Genomic DNA, 24,011 nt, shown 5'->3' with positions numbered 1-24,011 from the left:
TAATTTTATTGAACGTTATTTCTTAATAAGGCTCTGGGTGTTTATATCTCTTTTCATTGCAGTAGAAATAATCGCATAGTTTAATGTATATTTTTATGTCTATGTGTGTAGTTTATTATGCAATCATTAGTATTGATTTTGTTATAAACTTTTACTGTACATTACTTAGTGAGAATTTGAGACTATAATATGGTATATCTTGTTGTCTACACGTCTTTAATTTGAACAACTACTAATAAATTAAAAATTAATTAAAAATACATTGTCCAGCGGACAAAGTTGTGAATCTAACCTATTCTCAGATCCCCTTGAACACACACAAAAAATTTCATCAAAATCGGTCCAGTCGTTCTAGAGATATTATATCTTACCTCTGTAAATATAAATCGTATTTTTGGATGATATTATCATTGTATAGTACTGTGAATATGTGTAGTGTATTGTATTCCTCTATTCTAGTGTCAAGATGGACTCTTAAACACGCATCGAATCGAATAATTTTTCAGACTGCCGTCCACTGTATTGGCAGCGTTCGGACTAGATGCGAGTATTAGCAATTGGATTGCCGATCCTACTTTCACTCGGATTTTTGGCATCGGCATTCTGCATGACATCATCGGTACGCATCGTATGTAGGTATTGCTGATGAGTGATCAGTGGTCGCAGTTGTATGAGTTTTTATAGAAGACAAACTAAAATCCGTTGCGTGCGATGCGTATGATGGGGGAACGCGATCCTTAAATGTTCCTTTCCTAAACCACAGAGTAGATTATAGAGAGAAGTCAGTGGGACCCATTTTGTATGTGCCAATTGTTTTGTCCTACTCTGTATTTATTCTTATATGTCATGTATCTGCAACTTGAGACAGGAAGAGGTAATGAGAGATTATGACTGATAATCATAATTATAGGGACAAGAATATTGTTGAGAATTTATTAAAAGTTTATGTAAAGTGTTAACTATTACTACCCGAGTTTACTTGTGGCCTTTGTACCCTATTTAGCCCCTAAAAGTTAATCTTTATATAAGGTGTCCTAAAATTATCTGCTACAGCTTTAATGAGAGGTAGTGTTGTGTTCGAAGATTACAATAGTAAATGTAAATTATTGATTACGAGTGATTTTTGATACAAAAAATCTGCTTATGAATTTGTTATGAAACAGCTACTGCGAAGCAACGCATAGTACGTATTTTTGAGTTTTCAAATGAAATTAACTGGTCCAGGGTACGAAATTCCTTCACTATTGTAATCTTCAAACGCAACACTGCCTCCCATTAAAGTCGTGGCAAATACTTTTAGAACACCTTATATGTATACCTATTTGTATATACTACCTGTATGATTATAACGACTGGTATAACAGTCTTTAACTAACCTTATTACCCTATAGAATATTATCTGTTCAATTTATAACGATTTTAGAAAGAATTCTTGATGTGGATCCTCATATATTTATGTAGGTATTTGCTAAGTGTTCGTAGATTAATGTGCGTCGTCGTTGCACTATGGGCAATTTTAAAGACGACTAGATATTGTATTAATGGTCACAAAATGGGGCTAAAGTAGTATGAGCTTATACCTAGGACCTAGGACCTATGTCCAATCATTGTGGCTTTTAAAGGTTGAATATTGAATAGTGTGATACTAGCACATTTTCATGTCCAAAGACATATCTAATATAATATCATATATACAATAAATTATTAAACGTGATTGGATAAAATAAAGCCTGGCTGTGTTGTAATGTTGTCAGTCTCTTTGTTGCAGCATATTTTTTTGTTCACTCCAACCTCCCAAAACCGCTGCAACTTTTGCCAGCCAGGATTCTACAGTAGACAAAACTATGAAGTTCCGTACTTCTCAGGGACTAGATATTGCAGAAAAATGTTACCTTTATATTAGCAAATTACCATAAAATTGTAAAATATTACTCGTTTAAATAAATGTTAATACAATTAGTCACTATGTGTTTCTGATTTACCTACAAGATTAATCTATTCACTGATTAGTAAAAGTAGTATGAAGTAGATAAGTAGTTACTAGTTGCTAATAAAGTCGAATCTCGTTAATTCGAACCTTCAACCATTTGAACCTATGTATAATTCGACATTAGCAAGAGGTCCGTAGAAAATTTCTTTATGTATCGTACTAAATGATTACCTACATTGTACACTTGATAATTCGAACAAAAATTATTAATCTATTTAATAAATGACTCAGTAATTCGAACTTATAGGCCTCAAACTCTTGATTGTTCGGAATTAGACAATTTGCCTCTGAGAAAATGAGTCCGTACCTACATTTTAGAGCCATTACACACTGTCGACTGATCGCTGGCGACTCAGTTGCCGGCGACTGTGACTTACTATAGTTTAAATAGGAGCTTACGCAATTCGTCAGTTGCCCAAGTGACTCGGCAATTCGCCGCGTTGTGGCTTAACTCTAGTTCAAATTTCGGACTATTTAATATTTCAAACATTCGGTAATTCGAATTATTTTAAGAATCTCTCGAGTTTTGATTTAACGAGAGTCGACTGTATATGAATTTTAAAATAACTGCATATGTACCTATGTATATTAATATATTTTTGTTACTAAGAGTATTTTAAAACAATCGACTTATTATGTAAATCTTGATCTACATACATGTGTATAAAATATATATATGTGATATATTTATTTGCAAATTTTACTGTAAATAGTTTATGGAAATACGTATTATATTTTTCAATTGTACTTAAGTGATAGTGTATTAAAAGTTTACCTTCCTTTAATTAGGCAAATATTTTTTCTAAATTCGATCTTTATATGCTTTAAACGACACTTACAAGACAAAGGTCAATTTTAGCATGAACAAATTAATAAGTAGGTTAATACGAATCTAAATTGTAATTTAGGTATGCTTTCTATGCTCAAATGTCGTTTACATTTGAGCATAGAATTTTTATTCGAAAACTTTAAAATATTATATCAATTACTTATTTTTTTAAATACATTATATACTCTTTACCTACGAAATTGATACTGATAATGATAACTGTTGGCAACGATCGAGTTTACCTATAGTATTATGAATGTCTTGTTGTAACAATAATTAGTAGAATGTCCATTTTTATTAATTGTATGGCGAGGCTATTTTGCTTTAATAAATGAAACATCTATGTTATACGTTTTTTATTTATTTAACCCGATCTTAGTTCAGTATAAACCTTTCGATACATGTCCAAATGAAATCAAAATTGCCCCACAAGTTCATAGCAGATTTTTTATATACCTACCTTTTTTGTATAGGTATAACATAATGAATAATAATACAATATATCACGCTTTATATAATATCGTCACGCTTTTAATCTTCGAAGGGGTAGGCAGAGGTGCACATCATGCCACTGTACAATGTACAACCACTTTTCACAATATACTCATGTTGTAAGTCCCATGTAATAGATACTACTACCACTTTTCTCGAAAAACCGAAAAAAGCCCAGTAATACTTCGTCCGACCCGGGAATCGAACCCGAGACCTCTTGCCCGGTAGACGCAGTTGCAACCTCTCGACCAACGAGGCAGTCTAACAAAATGAAAATAGGAAGTTATGCCATATTTTTTATACATTTTTATTTTTTATTGAGATATATTACGTTCTTATAGGTCGTATAGTAATTGTGTATGGATCCATATTTCTGTAATCCTACTTCTATATTCACGTGTGATTTATTTAGTCCATTTTAATATACTTATACAAAATCTTTCAGCATATTCCTCCTTAAAACGCCAGTAACGCAGTCGTGACGCCTCTAGTGTTGCGGGTGTCAATGGCCCTTGGTACCGCTGATTGCATACCATAAGGTGGTCCTACTACTTGTTCGTTCTCCATTCTATTAAAAGTACACCCACTTTTTACCATTTGTGATATAAGTCCCATGTAATAAGAGGTAACTCTATTGCCGTATATTGGGCACAATCGTAGACTCCGTGCTACTACTGAGAAATTTTCGAAAAACCGGGAATCGAACCCGAGACTTGCGACCACTTGACCAACGAGGCAGTCACGAGCCGTCATGAGCAAGTGCAACCCAAGAATATATTAATTATTATTTATTTATTATATTATTTTCAATGTGCAGAATTTACACTTCTACAGTTTTATCATATGTATAGATAAAGATGATAATAGTCATCACCACTGTTCAAGGTGAAGTGATTTCTTCGTAGATTTTTCGATTTCGAAACACTACAGTAATGTAAAGAGTCTCGTTGCGAGAGTCTTCGATGTCAGTAACAAAGACGTGTTCCACCTAGGCACATCAACCTGACAGTCAAATCAAACTTACTTCTCCTTACCTTTGTGCTCCACATCACCACCACCACACCACCAACAGCAAGCTGCAGCCAGGATACCGAAGAAATCCATGGTACACCATCGATCGTTTAATGATAATTTTACTTAAATGTTGCTCATTTCTCATGAATTTCATTATTTTAAGCCCAGAAAATTATATAATTACTGGTCGCACAAATATTGTGCCGTGGAGGAATCGAACCTGCAGCACGTTGCACAACAGATGGTCTTCAGGGCACTTCGCAACCAGTGCAGAAGAAATATCGTTGTCTTGGAACAAGGTGGTGTTTTAGGCGGGCATCGAACCCGTGCCATGTTGTTGGATCAGCCAACTTTAAAGTCAAGATTTATCTTAATTACGGGTTGCACAAGAATTGTGCCGTGCAGGAATCGAACCTGCAGCACGTTGCAAACCACAGGTGGTCTTCAGGACACTTTGCTATCAGTGAAGAAGAATAATTATTATTCTCTTGGAAAAAAACACCTGTGTTTCAAGCGGGTGTCGAACATGCTATTATGTTGTTGGATCAGCCAACTATAAAGTCACGTTGTACTCTTTGTCTTTTTGTAAGGTTAGGATTTGAAATGTGTGAATACTCTCTGATTAGCCAACCAATCAGAGCGCCAAAGAGACCTACTCGTTTCGATCTCGTTCAATATAAAACAAACTTGGACTAGGCTCTCAGTATCTACTTTTTATGCATTTAACTAGTATCATTCTTTCTTTATATTGTTGCTTTCTGCAATCAGGGCTTACCTAGGTTCATATTCATTTTATGACAATTTTAGGGTTACCAAAAGCAATAAAACCATTCAATTTTACAATTTTATGACATTTATTAGAGAAAAAACTTATATTAAAGCAGTTAACAAATTTATGCTTAACACTAATCGTTTACATTTAACTTGTGGCAATACATAACCTTTCTTATTTACCTCTAACATTCACACTGCACTCCATTTTACACCATAATGGAACTAGAGTGTTCCCAATACACACATGTTCTTGCAAAAAATCGCTTACCAACCTATGTCCTAATTACACAATTATAATATATACAATTTTTAATTTGATCAATTGATGTAAATGTTTTGCAATTATTTGCTAATCATTTACATTAACAATCTGGAAGACCAATGGTTTAATCATTTTGTCACTCATATCCAACACATTTAACACCCTTTCCCAAATAATTCACGCATTAGTGATAAAAATTAAATTTGTTATCTGTCTTATAAATTGTGAAGATGATTATAGACAACGTCCTTACGTTACATAAGCTTAGTGTATTAAAGCTAAAGACTGACATGCTTTGTCTATTGTGTGGTAAGGTAAAACGGTGGGTTCTTAACGTTTATAACTATTTTCTCAAACAGCAGAATACAAGTGAGGTTTTAATGTGGTTTCAGTAGATACTGCCCTTGAAACTGCTGTCCGTTACAATTTTGTATAGTGTTTAATTAGAAATTAACAAACATATTTGTCAGAAACTCGCCGAAAGTTTTTGCTTGGTATAAACTTAATAAATCACAATAAAAATAACAGCCTTTAGTCGGACAAAAAAAGATGGATACTATTGTTAACTTGTAAACTGTATGTAACCTTAATGTATTTGTGAGTATTGTAATTGTTATGTGGATACTGAGAAAATAAACATTTCCAAAATAATATTATTCACCAGTCTATTGAGTTGATGACATCGATAACTTCTACCGTTCTTGCACTTTGCAAAGGTCTCCCTTAAGTCTTTGACTGCCAATAGAAAACTGTTGAAGGCAAATCCTCCGGTAACGTCGATCACCGGTGACCACCACAGCGTTCAATATGTTAATTATCCACACACGGTTTAGAACTCTGCTGGTCTAAAGTTCTTCTGCTCTCGCCTTTATCTGATGTTGAACCTCCCACCTTCGAATTTATCAGCATCGTTTTCTATTTCTTTGTTGCTTCTTATTGTATGAGTTGTCTATTGCCATTAAAATGTCTGGATATTGCAAAATGTTGTGTTTTGGTGCGGTTACTTATAACTTGTTTTCATCGTGACTGATTTTCATGAATTGATGATGCCTTCTATTGATGTCTTGTAAATTTCTTAGTTTAGCTTCTTACCCATAAGTAAGAATCGGTAGAAACAATCGGACAGGTGCTGTACTTTCCATTCGTCAGTCGTCTTGATTGTCTGTTTGCTTTAAAATAAAACCATTTGTCGAAAGTTGTGCTATTGTTGTCTTCAGTCTTTCGTATGAAAATTAAAACCACGTGTTAGGAATGGTACAAAGAATTTTCTGTTGCCCAAAAACAATTCATTGTAGATCTGCTCGGTTGAATGGGTAAATGAATGATACGATGCTGTCACAGAGTTGACATGGTGGTTGATCTTCTGTGGTTGTGTATTCAGAAGAGTTCGGAGAAATATATCGTTTGCTTCTAAGATTTTTGCGATAGTGCCACAGTTGTCAAGTAAATTACGTTTAAGTTTGTTCCTTTTGTAGTAGCTGGTGGTAAACGCCCATCTGTTAGAAGTTCTCTCTTTAAATTGTGGTTTATTTTAAATACACACGCCATAGTTACGTGTATTAGCTTCGTTCTCCCTCTCATCTCATCTCTTGTTGGTGCTTCAGCTTTTGGAAGTTCACGGTGTCTTCTTATTTCGGTCAAACCAGTCACATTCCTCTTTATATGTTCCTCTACGGGGTACAAAAGTTCATATTGCCTCTGTTCCGTGATTGGAGTGAGTTAGAAATTCCATACTTTGCCTGCTTGATATTCTTATAAGGGTCAAGGCTCGTCAAACCCAACGGTGTATTTAAGTTGCTATCGATGCCATCTTACAAAATCAAATATGTTTTAAAGAGTTAAATGATTACAGCATGTTTATTCAAGTATAGATAAATAACAATGTAACGTTGATGTGTCCGATTTAAGGCTCATAATAAATTGTAATAACATGTTTTGAATATTATCTGTTTGCTGTGGTTGTTAACAAAAATTTCCAGTAGCATATCAGTCGTATATCTTATAACTAGTCACAAAAAACGTCCGCTTGAAATCCTATTTGCTTTTATCGAAAACGGTAAAGACCTCAAAATCTAGAACTAACCACATCTTATTAGACATTTTGAGCTCCTTGATTTCGATTTATGAAGCAAATGAAGATTTCAAACGGATTAGTTTGAACACAATGGTACAGTGAAACTTAAAAATTTGTATCACCAAGAACCAAGAACAGTTAGTTGGTGATCAGCAGTGGGTGAATCGCCGGTGACGCTGCTGCCCGCCACCGGCGCCGCACATAGAAAGTGCAATTAATAGCACCATAAATTAAATATGTGTTTGAACTGTACTATTGCTGATAATGAGAACATAAGATTATATAATTACAAATGAACCCGGTTGTGTTACACTATTACAATGTGAAATGGTGATAATCGAAAAGGAACCTGGTGAAAACATTTTAGTTACAATTTCCGAGTCTCATGATGAAATGATGATGAGCACCTATATTTTATCAGTCAATATAAAAGAAAAAAAGTAACCCGGTTGCTTGTGCGGTAAACTTTTTGATCATTAATAATTTTTAATCATTTTGTCACTCATATCCAACACATTCACCATTTTCCAAATAATTCACGCATTAGTGATAAAAATAAATTTGTTATCTGTCTTATAAATTATGAAGATGATTATAGACAACGTCCTTACGTTACATAAGCTTAGTGTATTAAAGCTAAAGACTGACATGCTTTGTCTATTGTGTGGTAAGGTAAAACGGTGGGTTCTTAACGTTTATAACTATTTTCTCAAACAGCAGAATACAAGTGAGGTTTTAATGTGGTTTCAGTAGATACTGCCCTTGAAACTGCTGCCCGTTACAATTTTGCATAGTGTTTAATTAGAAATTAACAAACATATTTGTCAGTAACTCGTCGAAAGTTTTTGCTTGGTACAAATTTAATAAATCACAATAAAAAAAAGAACAGCCTTTAGTCGGACAAAAAAAAGATGGATACTATTGTTAAATTGTGAACTGTATGTAACCTTTGTGTGTTTGTGACTATTGTAATTGTTTTATGGATAATGAGAAAGCAAACATTTCCAAAATAGTATTATTCACCAGTCTATTGAGTTGATGACATCTATAACTTCTACCGTTCTTGCACTTTGCAAAGGTCTCTCCCAAGTCTTTGACTGCCAACAGAAAACTGTTGAAGGCAAATCCTCCGGTAACGTCGATCACCGGTGACCACCACTGCGTTCAATATGTTAATTATCCACACACGGTTTAGAACTCTGCTGGTCTAAAGTTCTTCTGCTCTCGCCTTTATCTGATGTTGGACCTCCCACCTTCGAATTTATCAGCATCGTTTTCTATTTCTTTGTTGCTTCTTATTGTATGAGTTGTCTATTGCCATTAAAATGTCTGGATATTGCAAAATGTTGTGTTTTGGTGCGGTTACTTATAACTTGTTTTCATCGTGACTGATTTTCATGAATTGATGATGCCTTCTATTGATGTCTTGTAAATTTCTTAGTTTAGCTTCTTACCCATAAGTAAGAATCGGTAGAAACAATCGGACAGGTGCTGTACTTTTCATTCGTCAGTCGTCTTGATTGTCTGTTTGCTTTAAAATAAAACCATTTGTCGAAAGTTGTGCTATTGTTGTCTTCAGTCTTTCGTATGAAAATTAAAACCACGTGTTAGGAATGGTACAAAGAATTTTCTGTTGCCCAAAAACAATTCATTGTAGATCTGCTCGGTTGAATGGGTAAATGAATGATACGATGCTGTCACAGAGTTGACATGGTGGTTGATCTTCTGTGGTTGTGTATTCAGAAGAGTTCCAAGAATTATATCGTTTGCTTCTAAGATTTTTGCGATAGTGCCACAGTTGTCAAGTAAATTACGTTTAAGTTTGTTCCTTTTGTAGTAGCTGGTGGTAAACGCCCATCTGTTAGAAGTTCTCTCTTTAAATTGTGGTTTATTTTAAATACACACGCCATAGTTACGTGTATTAGCTTCGTTCTCCCTCTCATCTCATCTCTTGTTGGTGCTTCAGCTTTTGGAAGTTCACGGTGTCTTCTTATTACGGTCAAACCAGTCACATTCCTCTTTATGTGTTCTTCTACGGGGTACAAAAGTTCATATTGCCTCTGTTCCGTGATTGGAGTGAGTTAGAAATTCCATGTTTTTTTATGCATTCGTTTAAGATAGATGAATATTCTTATAAAGGTCAAGGCTCGTCAAACCCAACGGTGTATGGAAGTTGCTATCGATGCCAACTTACAAAATCAAATATGTTTTAAAGAGTTAAATGATTACAGCATGTTTATTCAAATATAGATAAATAACAATGTAACGTTGATGTGTCCGATTTAAGGCTCATAATAAATTGTAATAACATCTATTGAATATTATCTGTTTGCTGTGGTTGTTAACAAAAATTTCCAGTAGCATATCAGTCGTATATCTTATAACTAGTCACAAAAAACGTCCGCTTGAAATCCTATTTGCTTTTATCGAAAACGGTAAAGAGAACTAACCACATCTTATTATACATTTTGAGCTCCTTGATTTCGATTTATGAAGCAAATGAAGATTCCAAACGGATTAGTTTGAACACAATGGTACAGTGAAACTTAAAAATTTGTATCACCAAGAACCAAGAACAGTTAGTTGGTGATCAGCAGTGGGTGAATCGCCGGTGACGCTGCTGCCCGCCACCGGCGCCGCACATAGAAAGTGCAATTAATAGCACCATAAATTAAATATGTGTTTGAACTGTACTATTGCTGATAATGAGAACATAAGATTATATAATTACAAATGAACCCGGTTGTGTTACACTATTACAATGTGAAATGGTGATAATCGAAAAGGAACCTGGTGAAAACATTTTAGTTACAATTTCCGAGTCTCATGATGAAATGATGATGAGCACCTATATTTTATCAGTCAATATAAAAGAAAAAAGTAACCCGGTTGCTTGTGCGGTAAACTTTTTGATCATTAATAATTTTTAATCATTTTGTCACTCATATCCAACACATTCACCATTTTCCAAATAATTCACGCATTAGTGATAAAAATAAATTTGTTATCTGTCTTATAAATTATGAAGATGATTATAGACAACGTCCTTACGTTACATAAGCTTAGTGTATTAAAGCTAAAGACTGACATGCTTTGTCTATTGTGAGGTAAGGTAAAACGGTGGGTTCTTAACGTTTATAACTATTTTCTCAAACAGCAGAATACAAGTGAGGTTTTAATGTGGTTTCAGTAGATACTGCCCTTGAAACTGCTGCCCGTTACAATTTTGCATAGTGTTTAATTAGAAATTAACAAACATTTTTGTCAGTAACTCGTCGAAAGTTTTTGCTTGGTACAAATTTAATAAATCACAATAAAAAAGAACAGCCTTTAGTCGGACAAAAAAAAGTTGAATACTATTGTTAAATTGTGAACTGTATGTAACCTTTGTGTGTTTGTGACTATTGTAATTGTTTTATGGATAATGAGAAAGCAAACATTTCAAAATAATATTATTCACCAGTCTATTGAGTTGATGACATCGATAACTTCTACCGTTCTTGCACTTTGCAAAGGTCTCCCTTAAGTCTTTGACTGCCAATAGAAAACTGTTGAAGGCAAATCCTCCGCTAACGTCGATCACCGGTGACCACCACTGCGTTCAATATGTTAATTATCCACACACGGTTTAGAACTCTGCTGGTCTAAAGTTCTTCTGCTCTCGCCTTTATCTGATGTCGAACCTCCCACCTTCGAATTTATCAGCATCGTTTTCTATTTCTTTGTTGCTTCTTATTGTATGAGTTGTCTATTGCCATTAAAATGTCTGGATATTGCAAAATGTTGTGTTTTGGTGCGGTTACTTATAACTTGTTTTCATCGTGACTGATTTTCATGAATTGATGATGCCTTCTATTGATGTCTTGTAAATTTCTTAGTTTAGCTTCTTACCCATAAGTAAGAATCGGTAGAAACAATCGGACAGGTGCTGTACTTTCCATTCGTCAGTCGTCTTGATTGTCTGTTTGCTTTAAAATAAAACCATTTGTCGAAAGTTGTGCTATTGTTGTCTTCAGTCTTTCGTATGAAAATTAAAACCACGTGTTAGGAATGGTACAAAGAATTTTCTGTTGCCCAAAAACAATTCATTGTAGATCTGCTCGGTTGAATGGGTAAATGAATGATACGATGCTGTCACAGAGTTGACATGGTGGTTGATCTTCTGTGGTTGTGTATTCAGAAGAGTTCGGAGAATTATATCGTTTGCTTCTAAGATTTTTGCGATAGTGCCACAGTTGTGAAGTAAATTACGTTTAAGTTTGTTCCTTTTGTAGTAGCTGGTGGTAAACGCCCATCTGTTAGAAGTTCTCTCTTTAAATTGTGGTTTATTTTAAATACACACGCCATAGTTACGTGTATTAGCTTCGTTCTCCCTCTCATCTCATCTCTTGTTGGTGCTTCAGCTTTTGGAAGTTCACGGTGTCGTCTTATTTTGGCCAAACCAGTCACACTCTACTTTATGTAATCTTCTACGGGGTACAAAAGTTCATATTGCCTCTGTTCCGTGATTGGAGTGAGTTAGAAATTCCATGTTTTTTTATGCATTCGTTTAAGATAGATGAATATTCTTATAAAGGTCAAGGCTCGTCAAACCCAACGGTGTATTTAAGTTGCTATCGATGCCATCTTACAAAATCAAATATGTTTTAAAGAGTTAAATGATTACAGCATGTTTATTCGTATATAGATAAATAACAATGTATCGTTAATGTGTCCGATTTAAGGCTCATAATAAATTGTAATAACATGTTTTGAATATTATCTGTTTGCTGTGGTTGTTAACAAAAATTTCCAGTAGCATATCAGTCGTATATCTTATAACTAGTCACAAAAAACGTCCGCTTGAAATCCTATTTGCTTTTATCGAAAACGGTAAAGAGAACTAACCACATCTTATTATACATTTTGAGCTCCTTGATTTCGATTTATGAAGCAAATGAAGATTCCAAACGGATTAGTTTGAACACAATGGTACAGTGAAACTTAAAAATTTGTATCACCAAGAACCAAGAACAGTTAGTTGGTGATCAGCAGTGGGTGAATCGCCGGTGACGCTGCTGCCCGCCACCGGCGCCGCACATAGAAAGTGCAATTAATAGCACCATAAATTAAATATGTGTTTGAACTGTACTATTGCTGATAATGAGAACATAAGATTATATAATTACAAATGAACCCGGTTGTGTTACACTATTACAATGTGAAATGGTGATACTCGAAAAGGAACCTGGTGAAAACATTTTAGTTACAATTTCCGAGACTGATGATGAAATGATGATGAGCACCTATATTTATTAGTCAATAATAAAAAAAAAAATTAACCCGGTTGCCTGTGCGGTAAACTTGTTGATCATTAATAATTTATCCAGACCAAAGGTAAAACCTTTTCGACCAGGTGTAAATCGTCGACTATTCTTACCTCCGGGTACCGATACGACACACAAGCAGATTTCTAAATTCACAGTAATTTCGATCAAATACTTTTGGCTTTAAATGTATACGAACTGATATGTAACTGAGTGGGTTGATGAGAAATATTACATTTCTGTAATTTTTGTACCTGGACGTTTGGGTGTGGGTAAAGTAAAATAATGAGAACGCGGGATAAACCAAAAAATCACGAAGTATGAGGGATTGGTATACTTCGTGATCAGCAGCTCCTGCCTCCTCTCCGTCGCCGGTGGCGCTGCTGTAACCACCGGCGAGTCAATGAATTAAAAATAAAGTAATAATTATGGCTGTAAATACGATATGAACCCTACAAAAAAATTACGGTCTTTATATATCAGTACTTAGATAAGATCTTTAAAAGAATAAAATGTTCTTTACTTTGATTGGAAGGGATCCTTTCTGGTAATGTTAAAAATTGTGACGACGCATATTGAAGTACAGATGACGCACATAGACGCTAGATGATCAACGACACACATTCTAGATCGCACATGTAAAGTTTAGTATGCAAATTGATATGGATAGAAAATCTCAATTATCAACTGCTGGGCAGAAAGCCCGCCAGACACGATCATCCTGCCTGGTCAAAGGATCCTCTTCACCTGTCCCGATCTAAGGGAACTTAATGAGAACATAAGATTATATGTATAATTGCAAATGAACCCGGCTGTTTTATTCTATTGTAATGTGAAATGGTGATACTCGAAAAGGAACCTGGTGAAAACATTTTAGTTACAATTTCCGAGACTGATGATGAAATGATGATGAGCACCTATATTTATTAGTCAATAATAAAAAAAAAAATTAACCCGGTTGCCTGTGCGGTAAACTTGTTGATCATTAATAATTTATCCAGACCAAAGGTAAAACCTTTTCGTCCAGGTGTAAATCGTCGACTAATCTTACCTCCGGGTACCGATACGGCACACAAGCAGATTTCTAAATTCACAGTAATTTCGATCAAATACTTTTGGCTTTAAATGTATACGAACTGATATGTAACTGAGTGGGTTGGTGAGAAATATTACATTTCTGTAATTTTTGTACCTGGACGTTTGGGTGTGGGTAAAGTAAAATAATGAGAACGAGGGATAAACCAAAAAATCACGAAGTATGAGGGATTGGTATACTTCGTGATCAGCAGCTCCTGCCTCCTCTCCGTCGCCGGTGGCGCTGCTGTAACCACCGGCGAGTCAATGAATTAAAAATAAAGTAATAATTATGGCTGTAAATACGATATGAACCCTACAAAAAAATTACTGTCTTTATATCAGTACTTAGATAAGATCTTTAAAAGAATAAAATGTTCTTTACTTTGATTGGAAGGGATCCTTTCTGGTAATGTTAAAAATTGTGACGACGCATATTGAAGTACAGATGACGCACATAGACGCTAGATGATCAACGACACACATTCTAGATCGCACATGTAAAGTTTAGTATGTAAACTGATATGGATAGAAAATCTCAATTATCAACTGCTGGGCAGAAAGCCCGCCAGACACGATCATCCTGCCTGGTCAAAGGATCCTCTTCACCTGTCCCGATCTAAGGGAACTTAATGAGAACATAAGATTATATGTATAATTGCAAATGAACCCGGCTGTTTTATTCTATTGTAATGTGAAATGGTGATAATCGAAAAGGAACCTGGTGAAAACATTTTAGTTACAATTTCCGAGACTGATGATGAAATGATGATGAGCACCTATATTTATTAGTCAATAAAAAAAATAAAAAATTAACCCGGTTGCCTGTGCGGTAAACTTGTTGATCATTAATAATTTATCCAGACCAAAGGTAAAACCTTTTCGTCCAGGTGTAAATCGTCGACTAATCTTACCTCCGGGTACCGATACGGCACACAAGCAGATTTCTAAATTCACAGCAATTTCGATCAAATACTTTTCGCTTTAAATGTATACGAACTGAAATGTAACTGAGTGGGTTGGTGAGAAATATTACATTTCTGTAATTTGTTTACCTGGACGTTTGGGTGTGGGTAAAGTAAAATAATGAAAACGCGGGATAAACCAAAAAATCACGAAGTATGAGGGATTGATATACTTCGTGATCAGCAGCTCCTGCCTCCTCTCCGTCGCCGATGGCGCTGCTGTAACCACCGGCGAAATCATCGAAATGTTAAATAAGACCATCCCATTTACATTATGTGTAGGGAAAACTGGTTTATGAATACAGACTACCAATTTTACAAAAGAACATTTGATTTCATTCGTTCGTCATGTTAGACCCGAGACAATCCTAATCCTGTCTCATAGGTATAGGTTCACACTTCCTCCGAACTTACAGTCATGACAATTTTACTAACGAACATTTAACTTCATTCGTTCGTCATGTTAGACCCAAGACAATCGAAATCCAAATGATTGTTAGCTGAACCCAAGACGACATTTAGACAAGTACTTGTAGTGAATATTTAAAAAATCCTGCTCCGTTACACTTCCTCCCAACTTCATTCAGTACCAGCCAGTAGCTCGTGTACTGGCAAAGAAAGCAACCACTCATTGCTGAAAGTTAGAGAAAACCATCCCATCCACATTATGTGTAGGGAAACCAAGTTCATCTACATAGAGACGGATTTATCAATTTGATTCAGTAGCAGCAAGCGGATTGCAAATTTAAAGAAAAACAATGATTGGCTATTTTTAATTAAGTGTCGTATTATATTTGTATAGTTTCTTGATAGTTGTTTACAGCCAGTTATTGACACATGATTGTTATCTGACTCCAAAACAACATTGAGATAAATAGAAATAGAGAAAAAAGTAGAAATATTAAAGAATGAATTTAGTTTTAGATAATCACGCGTAAAATATCGCCCCACACTGTAGACCATATTACATTGTCAACCCATTTTTAGGAAAGTGGGATGAAATATCATAGCCATCGGCTACTGTTCGCGGTTTTAAGATGAACCCGGGTTCGACCGGGACTAAGACACGTCTAGAAATGACAGATAATACATAATCGAATATCAACTTGAATCAGTACCAGCCAGTAGCTCGTGTACTGGCAAAGAAAGCAACGTATCATTGCTTAAAATGAATAAACACCATCCCATTCACATTATGTAATGTTAATGCTTCTGCCTACCCCTCGGTGTCTGGTCGCAGTTTTAGGACATACCCGGGTCCAACTGAAATTGCTTCGAGAGAAAGATCTTTGATTATTACAAAGATTTAAAAAGTTGACTTCTCACCAGATGAGGATAGTACGTTAATCTAACGACTTATTGTAATTATGTAGTTTCTTGATAGCTGTTACAGCCGGTTATTGATAAATGATTGTTAGCTGAACCCAAGACGACATTTAGACAAGTACTTGTAGTGAATATTTAAAAAATCCTGCTCCGTTACACTTCCTCCCAACTTCATTCAGTACCAGCCAGTAGCTCGTGTACTGGCAAAGAAAGCAACCACTCATTGCTGAAAGTTAGAGAAAACCATCCCATCCACATTATGTGTAGGGAAACCAAGTTCATCTACATAGAGACGGATTTATCAATTTGATTCAGTAGCAGCAAGCGGATTGCAAATTTAAAGAAAAACAATGATTGGCTATTTTTAATTAAGTGTCGTATTATATTTGTATAGTTTCTTGATAGTTGTTTACAGCCAGTTATTGACACATGATTGTTATCTGACTCCAAAACAACATTGAGATAAATAGAAATAGAGAAAAAAGTAGAAATATTAAAGAATGAATTTAGTTTTAGATAATCACGCGTAAAATATCGCCCCACACTGTAGACTATATTACATTGTCAACCCATTTTTAGGAAAGTGGGATGAAATATCATAGCCATCGGCTACTGTTCGCGGTTTTAAGATGAACCCGGGTTCGACCGGGACTAAGACACGTCTAGAAATGACAGATAATACATAATCGAATATCAACTTGAATCAGTACCAGCCAGTAGCTCGTGTACTGGCAAAGAAAGCAACGTATCATTGCTTAAAATGAATAAACACCATCCCATTCACATTATGTAATGTTAATGCTTCTGCCTACCCCTCGGTGTCTGGTCGCAGTTTTAGGACATACCCGGGTCCAACTGAAATTGCTTCGAGAGAAAGATCTTTGATTATTACAAAGATTTAAAAAGTTGACTTCTCACCAGATGAGGATAGTACGTTAATCTAACGACTTATTGTAATTATGTAGTTTCTTGATAGCTGTTACAGCCGGTTATTGATAAATGATTGTTAGCTGAACCCAAGACGACATTTAGACAAGTACTTGTAGTGAATATTTAAAAAATCCTGCTCCGTTACACTTCCTCCCAACTTCATTCAGTACCAGCCAGTAGCTCGTGTACTGGCAAAGAAAGCAACCACTCATTGCTGAAAGTTAGAGAAAACCATCCCATCCACATTATGTGTAGGGAAACCAAGTTCATCTACATAGAGACGGATTTATCAATTTGATTCAGTAGCAGCAAGCGGATTGCAAATTTAAAGAAAAACAATGATTGGCTATTTTTAATTAAGTGTCGTATTATATTTGTATAGTTTCTTGATAGTTGTTTACAGCCAGTTATTGACACATGATTGTTATCTGACTCCAAAACAACATTGAGATAAATAGAAATAGAGAAAAAAGTAGAAATATTAAAGAATGAATTTAGTTTTAGATAATCACGCGTAAAATATCGCCCCACACTGTAGACTATATTACATTGTCAACCCATTTTTAGGAAAGTGGGATGAAATATCATAGCCATCGGCTACTGTTCGCGGTTTTAAGATGAACCCGGGTTCGACCGGGACTAAGACACGTCTAGAAATGACAGATAATACATAATCGAATATCAACTTGAATCAGTACCAGCCAGTAGCTCGTGTACTGGCAAAGAAAGCAACGTATCATTGCTTAAAATGAATAAACACCATCCCATTCACATTATGTAATGTTAATGCTTCTGCCTACCCCTCGGTGTCTGGTCGCAGTTTTAGGACATACCCGGGTCCAACTGAAATTGCTTCGAGAGAAAGATCTTTGATTATTACAAAGATTTAAAAAGTTGACTTCTCACCAGATGAGGATAGTACGTTAATCTAACGACTTATTGTAATTATGTAGTTTCTTGATAGCTGTTACAGCCGGTTATTGATAAATGATTGTTAGCTGAACCCAAGACGACATTTAGACAAGTACTTGTAGTGAATATTTAAAAAATCCTGCTCCGTTACACTTCCTCCCAACTTCATTCAGTACCAGCCAGTAGCTCGTGTACTGGCAAAGAAAGCAACCACTCATTGCTGAAAGTTAGAGAAAACCATCCCATCCACATTATGTGTAGGGAAACCAAGTTCATCTACATAGAGACGGATTTATCAATTTGATTCAGTAGCAGCAAGCGGATTGCAAATTTAAAGAAAAACAATGATTGGCTATTTTTAATTAAGTGTCGTATTATATTTGTATAGTTTCTTGATAGTTGTTTACAGCCAGTTATTGACACATGATTGTTATCTGACTCCAAAACAACATTGAGATAAATAGAAATAGAGAAAAAAGTAGAAATATTAAAGAATGAATTTAGTTTTAGATAATCACGCGTAAAATATCGCCCCACACTGTAGACTATATTACATTGTCAACCCATTTTTAGGAAAGTGGGATGAAATATCATAGCCATCGGCTACTGTTCGCGGTTTTAAGATGAACCCGGGTTCGACCGGGACTAAGACACGTCTAGAAATGACAGATAATACATAATCGAATATCAACTTGAATCAGTACCAGCCAGTAGCTCGTGTACTGGCAAAGAAAGCAACGTATCATTGCTTAAAATGAATAAACACCATCCCATTCACATTATGTAATGTTAATGCTTCTGCCTACCCCTCGGTGTCTGGTCGCAGTTTTAGGACATACCCGGGTCCAACTGAAATTGCTTCGAGAGAAAGATCTTTGATTATTACAAAGATTTAAAAAGTTGACTTCTCACCAGATGAGGATAGTACGTTAATCTAACGACTTATTGTAATTATGTAGTTTCTTGATAGCTGTTACAGCCGGTTATTGATAAATGATTGTTAGCTGAACCCAAGACGACATTTAGACAAGTACTTGTAGTGAATATTTAAAAAATCCTGCTCCGTTACACTTCCTCCCAACTTCATTCAGTACCAGCCAGTAGCTCGTGTACTGGCAAAGAAAGCAACCACTCATTGCTGAAAGTTAGAGAAAACCATCCCATCCACATTATGTGTAGGGAAACCAAGTTCATCTACATAGAGACGGATTTATCAATTTGATTCAGTAGCAGCAAGCGGATTGCAAATTTAAAGAAAAACAATGATTGGCTATTTTTAATTAAGTGTCGTATTATATTTGTATAGTTTCTTGATAGTTGTTTACAGCCAGTTATTGACACATGATTGTTATCTGACTCCAAAACAACATTGAGATAAATAGAAATAGAGAAAAAAGTAGAAATATTAAAGAATGAATTTAGTTTTAGATAATCACGCGTAAAATATCGCCCCACACTGTAGACTATATTACATTGTCAACCCATTTTTAGGAAAGTGGGATGAAATATCATAGCCATCGGCTACTGTTCGCGGTTTTAAGATGAACCCGGGTTCGACCGGGACTAAGACACGTCTAGAAATGACAGATAATACATAATCGAATATCAACTTGAATCAGTACCAGCCAGTAGCTCGTGTACTGGCAAAGAAAGCAACGTATCATTGCTTAAAATGAATAAACACCATCCCATTCACATTATGTAATGTTAATGCTTCTGCCTACCCCTCGGTGTCTGGTCGCAGTTTTAGGACATACCCGGGTCCAACTGAAATTGCTTCGAGAGAAAGATCTTTGATTATTACAAAGATTTAAAAAGTTGACTTCTCACCAGATGAGGATAGTACGTTAATCTAACGACTTATTGTAATTATGTAGTTTCTTGATAGCTGTTACAGCCGGTTATTGATAAATGATTGTTAGCTGAACCCAAGACGACATTTAGACAAGTACTTGTAGTGAATATTTAAAAAATCCTGCTCCGTTACACTTCCTCCCAACTTCATTCAGTACCAGCCAGTAGCTCGTGTACTGGCAAAGAAAGCAACCACTCATTGCTGAAAGTTAGAGAAAACCATCCCATCCACATTATGTGTAGGGAAACCAAGTTCATCTACATAGAGACGGATTTATCAATTTGATTCAGTAGCAGCAAGCGGATTGCAAATTTAAAGAAAAACAATGATTGGCTATTTTTAATTAAGTGTCGTATTATATTTGTATAGTTTCTTGATAGTTGTTTACAGCCAGTTATTGACACATGATTGTTATCTGACTCCAAAACAACATTGAGATAAATAGAAATAGAGAAAAAAGTAGAAATATTAAAGAATGAATTTAGTTTTAGATAATCACGCGTAAAATATCGCCCCACACTGTAGACTATATTACATTGTCAACCCATTTTTAGGAAAGTGGGATGAAATATCATAGCCATCGGCTACTGTTCGCGGTTTTAAGATGAACCCGGGTTCGACCGGGACTAAGACACGTCTAGAAATGACAGATAATACATAATCGAATATCAACTTGAATCAGTACCAGCCAGTAGCTCGTGTACTGGCAAAGAAAGCAACGTATCATTGCTTAAAATGAATAAACACCATCCCATTCACATTATGTAATGTTAATGCTTCTGCCTACCCCTCGGTGTCTGGTCGCAGTTTTAGGACATACCCGGGTCCAACTGAAATTGCTTCGAGAGAAAGATCTTTGATTATTACAAAGATTTAAAAAGTTGACTTCTCACCAGATGAGGATAGTACGTTAATCTAACGACTTATTGTAATTATGTAGTTTCTTGATAGCTGTTACAGCCGGTTATTGATAAATGATTGTTAGCTGAACCCAAGACGACATTTAGACAAGTACTTGTAGTGAATATTTAAAAAATCCTGCTCCGTTACACTTCCTCCCAACTTCATTCAGTACCAGCCAGTAGCTCGTGTACTGGCAAAGAAAGCAACCACTCATTGCTGAAAGTTAGAGAAAACCATCCCATCCACATTATGTGTAGGGAAACCAAGTTCATCTACATAGAGACGGATTTATCAATTTGATTCAGTAGCAGCAAGCGGATTGCAAATTTAAAGAAAAACAATGATTGGCTATTTTTAATTAAGTGTCGTATTATATTTGTATAGTTTCTTGATAGTTGTTTACAGCCAGTTATTGACACATGATTGTTATCTGACTCCAAAACAACATTGAGATAAATAGAAATAGAGAAAAAAGTAGAAATATTAAAGAATGAATTTAGTTTTAGATAATCACGCGTAAAATATCGCCCCACACTGTAGACTATATTACATTGTCAACCCATTTTTAGGAAAGTGGGATGAAATATCATAGCCATCGGCTACTGTTCGCGGTTTTAAGATGAACCCGGGTTCGACCGGGACTAAGACACGTCTAGAAATGACAGATAATACATAATCGAATATCAACTTGAATCAGTACCAGCCAGTAGCTCGTGTACTGGCAAAGAAAGCAACGTATCATTGCTTAAAATGAATAAACACCATCCCATTCACATTATGTAATGTTAATGCTTCTGCCTACCCCTCGGTGTCTGGTCGCAGTTTTAGGACATACCCGGGTCCAACTGAAATTGCTTCGAGAGAAAGATCTTTGATTATTACAAAGATTTAAAAAGTTGACTTCTCACCAGATGAGGATAGTACGTTAATCTAACGACTTATTGTAATTATGTAGTTTCTTGATAGCTGTTACAGCCGGTTATTGATAAATGATTGTTAGCTGAACCCAAGACGACATTTAGACAAGTACTTGTAGTGAATATTTAAAAAATCCTGCTCCGTTACACTTCCTCCCAACTTCATTCAGTACCAGCCAGTAGCTCGTGTACTGGCAAAGAAAGCAACCACTCATTGCTGAAAGTTAGAGAAAACCATCCCATCCACATTATGTGTAGGGAAACCAAGTTCATCTACATAGAGACGGATTTATCAATTTGATTCAGTAGCAGCAAGCGGATTGCAAATTTAAAGAAAAACAATGATTGGCTATTTTTAATTAAGTGTCGTATTATATTTGTATAGTTTCTTGATAGTTGTTTACAGCCAGTTATTGACACATGATTGTTATCTGACTCCAAAACAACATTGAGATAAATAGAAATAGAGAAAAAAGTAGAAATATTAAAGAATGAATTTAGTTTTAGATAATCACGCGTAAAATATCGCCCCACACTGTAGACTATATTACATTGTCAACCCATTTTTAGGAAAGTGGGATGAAATATCATAGCCATCGGCTACTGTTCGCGGTTTTAAGATGAACCCGGGTTCGACCGGGACTAAGACACGTCTAGAAATGACAGATAATACATAATCGAATATCAACTTGAATCAGTACCAGCCAGTAGCTCGTGTACTGGCAAAGAAAGCAACGTATCATTGCTTAAAATGAATAAACACCATCCCATTCACATTATGTAATGTTAATGCTTCTGCCTACCCCTCGGTGTCTGGTCGCAGTTTTAGGACATACCCGGGTCCAACTGAAATTGCTTCGAGAGAAAGATCTTTGATTATTACAAAGATTTAAAAAGTTGACTTCTCACCAGATGAGGATAGTACGTTAATCTAACGACTTATTGTAATTATGTAGTTTCTTGATAGCTGTTACAGCCGGTTATTGATAAATGATTGTTAGCTGAACCCAAGACGACATTTAGACAAGTACTTGTAGTGAATATTTAAAAAATCCTGCTCCGTTACACTTCCTCCCAACTTCATTCAGTACCAGCCAGTAGCTCGTGTACTGGCAAAGAAAGCAACCACTCATTGCTGAAAGTTAGAGAAAACCATCCCATCCACATTATGTGTAGGGAAACCAAGTTCATCTACATAGAGACGGATTTATCAATTTGATTCAGTAGCAGCAAGCGGATTGCAAATTTAAAGAAAAACAATGATTGGCTATTTTTAATTAAGTGTCGTATTATATTTGTATAGTTTCTTGATAGTTGTTTACAGCCAGTTATTGACACATGATTGTTATCTGACTCCAAAACAACATTGAGATAAATAGAAATAGAGAAAAAAGTAGAAATATTAAAGAATGAATTTAGTTTTAGATAATCACGCGTAAAATATCGCCCCACACTGTAGACTATATTACATTGTCAACCCATTTTTAGGAAAGTGGGATGAAATATCATAGCCATCGGCTACTGTTCGCGGTTTTAAGATGAACCCGGGTTCGACCGGGACTAAGACACGTCTAGAAATGACAGATAATACATAATCGAATATCAACTTGAATCAGTACCAGCCAGTAGCTCGTGTACTGGCAAAGAAAGCAACGTATCATTGCTTAAAATGAATAAACACCATCCCATTCACATTATGTAATGTTAATGCTTCTGCCTACCCCTCGGTGTCTGGTCGCAGTTTTAGGACATACCCGGGTCCAACTGAAATTGCTTCGAGAGAAAGATCTTTGATTATTACAAAGATTTAAAAAGTTGACTTCTCACCAGATGAGGATAGTACGTTAATCTAACGACTTATTGTAATTATGTAGTTTCTTGATAGCTGTTACAGCCGGTTATTGATAAATGATTGTTAGCTGAACCCAAGACGACATTTAGACAAGTACTTGTAGTGAATATTTAAAAAATCCTGCTCCGTTACACTTCCTCCCAACTTCATTCAGTACCAGCCAGTAGCTCGTGTACTGGCAAAGAAAGCAACCACTCATTGCTGAAAGTTAGAGAAAACCATCCCATCCACATTATGTAGGGAAACCAAGTTCATCTACATAGAGACGGATTTATCAATTTGATTCAGTAGCAGCAAGCGGATTGCAAATTTAAAGAAAAACAATGATTGGCTATTTTTAATTAAGTGTCGTATTATATTTGTATAGTTTCTTGATAGTTGTTTACAGCCAGTTATTGACACATGATTGTTATCTGACTCCAAAACAACATTGAGATAAATAGAAATAGAGAAAAAAGTAGAAATATTAAAGAATGAATTTAGTTTTAGATAATCACGCGTAAAATATCGCCCCACACTGTAGACTATATTACATT

At 35.5% G+C, this 24,011-nt stretch overlaps 1 long non-coding RNA gene across 1 annotated transcript; it reads right to left on the bottom strand.

The window, feature by feature from the left end:
* Positions 1 to 5,160: 5,160 nt before the first annotated feature.
* LOC126912459 (uncharacterized) lies at positions 5,161 to 23,707 on the bottom strand. Its single transcript, XR_007707173.1, has 2 exons — positions 13,793 to 23,707; positions 5,161 to 12,854 (listed from the first exon to the last, which is right to left on the bottom strand). It is a non-coding gene; the product is annotated as an uncharacterized LOC126912459 (long non-coding RNA).
* Positions 23,708 to 24,011: the final 304 nt, after the last annotated feature.

This window comes from Spodoptera frugiperda, chromosome 25 (genome assembly GCF_023101765.2).
Source record: "Spodoptera frugiperda isolate SF20-4 chromosome 25, AGI-APGP_CSIRO_Sfru_2.0, whole genome shotgun sequence".
Classification (NCBI taxonomy): Eukaryota; Metazoa; Arthropoda; class Insecta; order Lepidoptera; family Noctuidae; genus Spodoptera; species Spodoptera frugiperda.
This window is presented reverse-complemented; position numbering and strand designations above follow the sequence as displayed.